Consider the following 6,483-nt stretch of genomic DNA (forward strand, 5'->3'; position numbering starts at 1 on the left):
CACGTCGGCAAGTTGTCTTAGCGCACAAGATGTGTTTATATATTCACCGATATTTTTTACGTAAAAATTGTATAAAAGGGGCTTAAGCATGAGCCCTGAGGAAGACCCATGTAGCTATATCGTATTGTCGACAAATCACCATGCGCGAAATACTTGTGTTTCTCAGACAATAGATTATATAAAAAGGTGTTCAAAACCGGCGAAAGACCATGCTGGTGCAGCTTCTTAGATAGGATATTTATAGAAACTGAATAAAAAGCCCTCTTGATGTTTAGAAAAACTGATGCCATTTGTTCTTTACGAGCAAATGCCATTTGAATTTCTGTTGAGAGCAACGCAAGACAATCGTTCGTTCCTTTACCCCTGCGGAAACCAAATTGTGTCTCTGAAAGCAAGCCATTAGTTTCGACCCAATTGTCTAGACGGAAGAGAATCATTTTTTCGAACAACTTCCGGATACAGGAAAGCATAGCAATCGGCCGATACGAATTGTGATCGGAGGTTGGTTTTCCAGGTTTTTGAATGGCGATAACTCTCACTTGTCTCCAGTCGTGTGGAACGCTATTACCCTCGAGGAACTTGTTGAATAAATTAACAAGCGCCTTTAGGCAGAGTCAGGAAGATTTGTCAAAAAGTTGAATTTAATTCTGTCTAACCCCGGGCCTCATTGTTACACGACAAGAGCGCAAGTGAGAACTCTACCATCGAAAACGGTGTTTCGTTTGTATTCGGTGTCGCGACACGGAAGATCTTCTGTTCCGGAACAGAATCGGGGCATACTTTTCTAGCAAAATCGAATTACCAGCGATTAGAATATTCCTCGCTTTCATTCGTTGTGTTTTGGTTGCGCATTCATCGGGCTGTGTTCCAAAGAGTGCTCATCGATGTTTCTTTTGTTAATCCGTCAATAAACCGTCGCCAGTAACTTAGTTTCTTTGCTTTAACTAAGTTCTTCATTTGCTTATCTAGCGCCGCGTAATTTCGATTATTTTCAGGTGTTCCATATTTTCTGAACTTTTTGAATGCTAAAGATCTTTCCGCGTTCAGTGATGAGCACTCTTTGTCCCACCACGGGTTGGGAGGACGAATGTTAGTATTCGTGCCGGGTATACGTTTCGTCTGAGCTTGAATCGCAGTGTCGAGAATCAAGCCAGCCATAAACGTATACTCTTCCTCCGGAGGAAGGAGGTTGTTTCTAGTTTCTCAGACATCGATATTGCGTAGCATTTCCAATCAATATTCCGTGCGAGGTCATACAAAACATTGATTGTCTCCGATGGTCTTAATTCGATGGCGATTGAAATTACGATAGGCAGATGATCGCTACCGTCGGGATCAGGGATTACCTTCCACGTGAAATCCAACCGTAGCGATGTCGAGCAAAGGGATATCTTCGAACCCTTGCTAGGGAGTTTAGGAGATGATATATTTCTCCTCTTCCTAAAACTACGAGGGACAGTTGAAGATGTACCTTCTTCAGGATCGTCAGAGTCACAATCGTCCACAGACAAGCAGGTGTAGGGGTTCTGTTCAGGTGGTGTGACGATCTTCAGCATTTCTGCGAACGAGCGGTTTGATCGTTGCTTGAGAGATCGTTTCAAATGATCTCCACGCGATTTATACGCAGCACATGCTGTGAGGTCATGCGGGGCCACCCCACAGTAAAGACACTTTTCAATGTCTCTGTCGCAAACGCCATCCGCATGACTCTCTCCACACTTCGATCAGCGGGGCCGATTTCCACAATGAAAAGCTGTGTGTCCAGTTGTTGACAACTAGTGCAATTCATTACTCGTGGTACGAAAAGTCGTACATGCAGACGAACCCTGTCCAGGAGAACGAATTTCGGCAAAGCCGAGCCGGAGAAGGTCGCTCGATACGAGTCCGAGTGGGGATAAGACTTTGTCCCATACGCGGCGATCGATACTGAATGCAAACGTTTGCAGTCCAGTATCTTGACAATCTTAAGCAAGGGATCTTTAAAACATCCGACCCCATGTTTTAGAATGTCCTCGCATGTCAGACTTGGATCCGTGATCACTCCGTCTATCTCGACTTCGCGAGCTGGTATGTGAACGCAGTAGTCCCGCGTAAAGTGATCGTTTCGAGCGATCTCATTAGCATGGTTTAGACTGGTCAACGAGACCCTGAGCCTATCGGGACGAATTTTTGAGATAAATTTCACAGTTGTATATTTTGACGCCAAGTCTTTAGAGATTTTCAAAATATTGAACGGTTCATTCTTCTCTTTGGTCCGGAAATAAACCCCATAAAGCCCGGCCGAGGGTAAAGGCTCTTCGGGATACTGTTTAACCCGGTGAGTCTTACTATTTGGAGCAGATTTAGAATCTGTTTCCATTTTATCTTCAAGGGACAGGGGAGTCTCTAATGGACTTGCCTTGGCGCGGTTGAGGTTCCGCGCAAATTATAGGGCGAGTCAAAATATAACGGGACGATAAAGGGACACGAAAGGGAAAAATATAATACTTAACTAATGATCCGTAGCAACTCGGTCGCTGAGGCCAAGCGTTGGTTACAACGACCTCTGAGAATTATTAAGCACACAGCACCGGTTCACGGCACCAAACTAAACGTCCGTTCACTGTTCGTATTGTTTTAGCACAATAACACCCGGCACTGTATAACGGTATTCTTGTTTATACTGCATTGATCTACTGCACAAGCTCACGAATACAAAAGATTAAATATTAAATGACCTTGAAACGAAATAGAATGGATTAACGCACAGCTGCTCTAATGCAAACTACCATCCGATCGATACGACGGTCACGAAAGGAATGATGACCACAGCCATTTAATATTCGAACTTCATCAATGGCCCAATAGTAGCTTTCAAACGAGTCTAAGTTAGTTAAAGTTGGTTCAGCTATCTCCGAGAAAATTGCGCAGTAAAAAACAACGCGTTTTTCCGGTTACGTCACTTATAAAAACATATCTTCGGACAAAAGCCTTAATCGTTTGATCTTCGAACTTGATCAATTGCGAAATAGTAGCTTTCAACCGAGCCTAAGCTTGTTAAAATTGGTTTAGCCATCTCTGAGAAAATTGCGCGGTAAAAAACAACACCATTTGTCGGTTACGTCACTTATACCAACATTTCTCCGGAACCAGGAGTCGCTGCCATTTGATCTTTGAACTAGATCAATGGCCCAATAGTAGCTTTCAAACGAGTTTCCTTAGTTTGTTAAAATCGGGTCAGTCATCTCTGTTTCTGTTTCGCCTTTCTCTTTAGAAAGGTATTAGAAATGCTAGAAAAACCGACTTTTGAACGGAGCCTCTGAGACCCACAATGGTATATACCATTCGACTCAATTCGATTAGATCGGAAATTGTCTGTGTGTGTGCACTTTTCGAAGATATTTTTAGGCGCTCAATTTTCTTAGAGATGGCTTAACCAATTTTAACAAACTTATGCTCGTTTGAAAGCTAATGTCGGGCGATTGATCAAGTTCAAAGATCAAATGGCTGTGACTTTTGGTTCCGGAGATGTGATTGTATAAGTGACGTAACCGACAAAAAGCGTTGTATTTTTACGCGCTCAATTTTCTCAGAGATGGCTGAACCGATTTTAACAAACCTATGCTCATTTGAAAGCTTCTGTTGGGCCATTGATCAAGTTAAAAGATCAAATGGCTGCGACTTTTGGTTCCGGAGATATGATTGTATAAATGACGTAACCGACAAAACGCGTGATGACACAACAGATGGAGATTTTCAAGATCTATGAAAATTCCACTAAGTGGACTAAGAAGGGTTTTGCCTTTCTCTTTAGAAAGGTAATTGCTGGAAAAACCGACTTTCGACGAGATCGGAAAATGTCTGTGTGTGCACTATTCGAAGAAATTTTACCGCGCTCAATTTTCTCAAAGATAGCTGAACCGATTTTAACAAACTTATACTCGTACGAAAGCTAATGTCGGGTCATCGATCAAGATCAAAGATCAAATGGCTGTGACTTTTGGTTCCAGAAATATGATTTTATAAGTAATGTAACCGACAAAACGCGTTATATTGTTACGCGCTCAATTTCCTCAGAGATTGCTGAACCGATTTTGATAAATTTATGCTCGTTTGAAACGTACTGTCGGGCCATTGATCAAGTTCGAAGATCAAATGGCTGTGACTTTTGGTTTCGGAGATATAATGGTGTAAGTGACGTAACCGACAAAACACGTTGTTTTTTACCACTCTAATGTATATAAGGGTGCCAATATTTTGGGATCACCTCTAATTTCGTAAACCGCTATTTTTCAAAAGTTTTGGCACCTTGAAAAACGTCCCCATGCAAAATTTGAGCTAAATCGGATATGCTTAAGGGGTGCTACCCGGCGGTTAAGGTATGAAAAATTTCGATATTGAAAAATCACCGCAGTGGGGAGTACATGAAATTTCCGAAATAGAAATTTTTTTTCGATGCCTACAATCTTAAAATTGCATGGAACGTCGAGATTTGATGTTATCTCAAATAAAAGTTTTTTTGAAAAAATCGACTTTCTGGGACTTAAGGTAGCGCTTCGCCGTGGTCAGGTCGAAGTGAGACAACTCAATGCTTCCTTTTGCTTTGTCGGCGAAATTTCACCAAATTCCTCCAATACTAACCTGATTCACGAAAAATCAAAAACATACGATTGTCGATAAATGATTTTATTATGCATTTGGCGAAAAATATCAGTTAGAAAGTATTTCTTTTGTGAGATTTCGTGCGATCGGCAGGCACGCCATCACGCTGCTCGATTGGAACAGTAGTCGCTGTGATAATCTCACTGCCGACATCCGTAAGTGGCCGCACTCGATGAGGTTGCTCGCTCGCAACCCTCCGGGGACTATCCTTAGTCAGTCTCACGCGCTTCGTTGCACCCTTCGAAGAGCCATTCTTGGCTAGCCGCATCCGTTGAGGCTGCTTGCTTGCAGTGTGCTCAGTTTGGTCCGATCCGTCCATCTCGAAAGTAGTCGAAAGAATGATCTGCCGGCGAATCACGTATGAATTTATATGCTCGCGATGCATGTCTTATTTTTCTTCTTAGAATACGAAACCCAGCTTTCACTCGAAATTTAAACCAACAAGAATGAAGGATGATATCAGCTGGGGAATCACAATCGTTAATTAGGACTTTCGGAAATTAATACTAAGTATAACATTTAAAACAATTTTTTTATTTATTATTAAAACTCATATATTCTACAGTATGTTCTTGGAATTTCCGTTTTCTTCTCCGTTACCTCGCAATTTTGGGTAAAGTGCGTGAAACCCCGGGATAGACAGCAAACTTCACCTGACTACGGCGAAGCGCTACCTTAACTTTGATTTTTTTCTTTGGTTATTTTTTCTAAGTCTCAGAAAGTCGATTTAAAAAAAAAGTACGGATGTGTAATGTCAGAGACATAACTGGATATCGTGAATACGAATAAAACTGACATGATTTCTTTACACTTTCGAATTCGAATTGATACTTGATCGATTGTGTGAATTGCGAAACTATCCCCCTTTTCACTACTAAAATTTTCAACGATTTTTGACGTCGATTATCTCATTTCGGATTTGCATATTTCATTGAAAGAAACTATCAAGATGCTGTACAGTATTCATTTCTGCCTTTAGCACAGTTCGAAACATTTATCTCGAAAGATTTTCGCACAGCGAGAAGTGCACGAAGCAAATCAAATTATTTTGGATATTCACTAAACTGATGATTTCTACCTTCGATTTGCAAAAAAGTAATCTTAATAATTCTTTAGATAACATTCAGAGCCATTAGAAGGGTTGATTCTATATAATGTTGTCCACTTTTCGTTTCTTGTTTTCTTTCTCTCCAATGCAAACCATCAGAAGCTGATGCAATCGTTCTTGATTGAATTGAAACTAGATTTGCGTACAAACCGACACATCCGCTCGCAGTGCCAAATGATGCGAAACTGGTTTGATGCGTCTTTTCGCCTTGACGACCGGAAGGCAAATGAGAACTAGACCTGAGCGTTTGAGGTTTTTAACCACGCAGAAGGTGCACTCTCCGATGCCGCTGTTTGAATACGTCTTCTCGCCCCGACGTCTACTTCCATCCAACGCACAAGAAGAAATGGTCGATTTTCGCATTTTTTTTCGCATAAATATCTGTTTATTAATCTTATTTTTGTGTATTACATCAACATTTTACAGTACAAGTGTTTTGACCCTTTGGCCTTTCATCTTTGTTGTTCATACGTTTCGTTATTAATAATAGGTGTTTTAGTTGCTCTTGTTTTACATACTAATGTTTAATCATAATATTTATTTTAATTATTAATAAAATATCTACCTACTTATAACTATCCCTAACCTAATACGTACAAGTTTTGGATTATTTGTATTTCAGAGATTGAGCACCTCTCTTCAAATTTCGTGCAGTATTGTTCGAATTTTTGTTCTAGTATATCCAGGGAGGCCATCTCATGTACTTCACTGGTCCTTGTCCAAGGGGGTAGATT

Source organism: Malaya genurostris, chromosome 2 (genome assembly GCF_030247185.1).
Source record: "Malaya genurostris strain Urasoe2022 chromosome 2, Malgen_1.1, whole genome shotgun sequence".
NCBI lineage: Eukaryota > Metazoa > Arthropoda > Insecta > Diptera > Culicidae > Malaya > Malaya genurostris.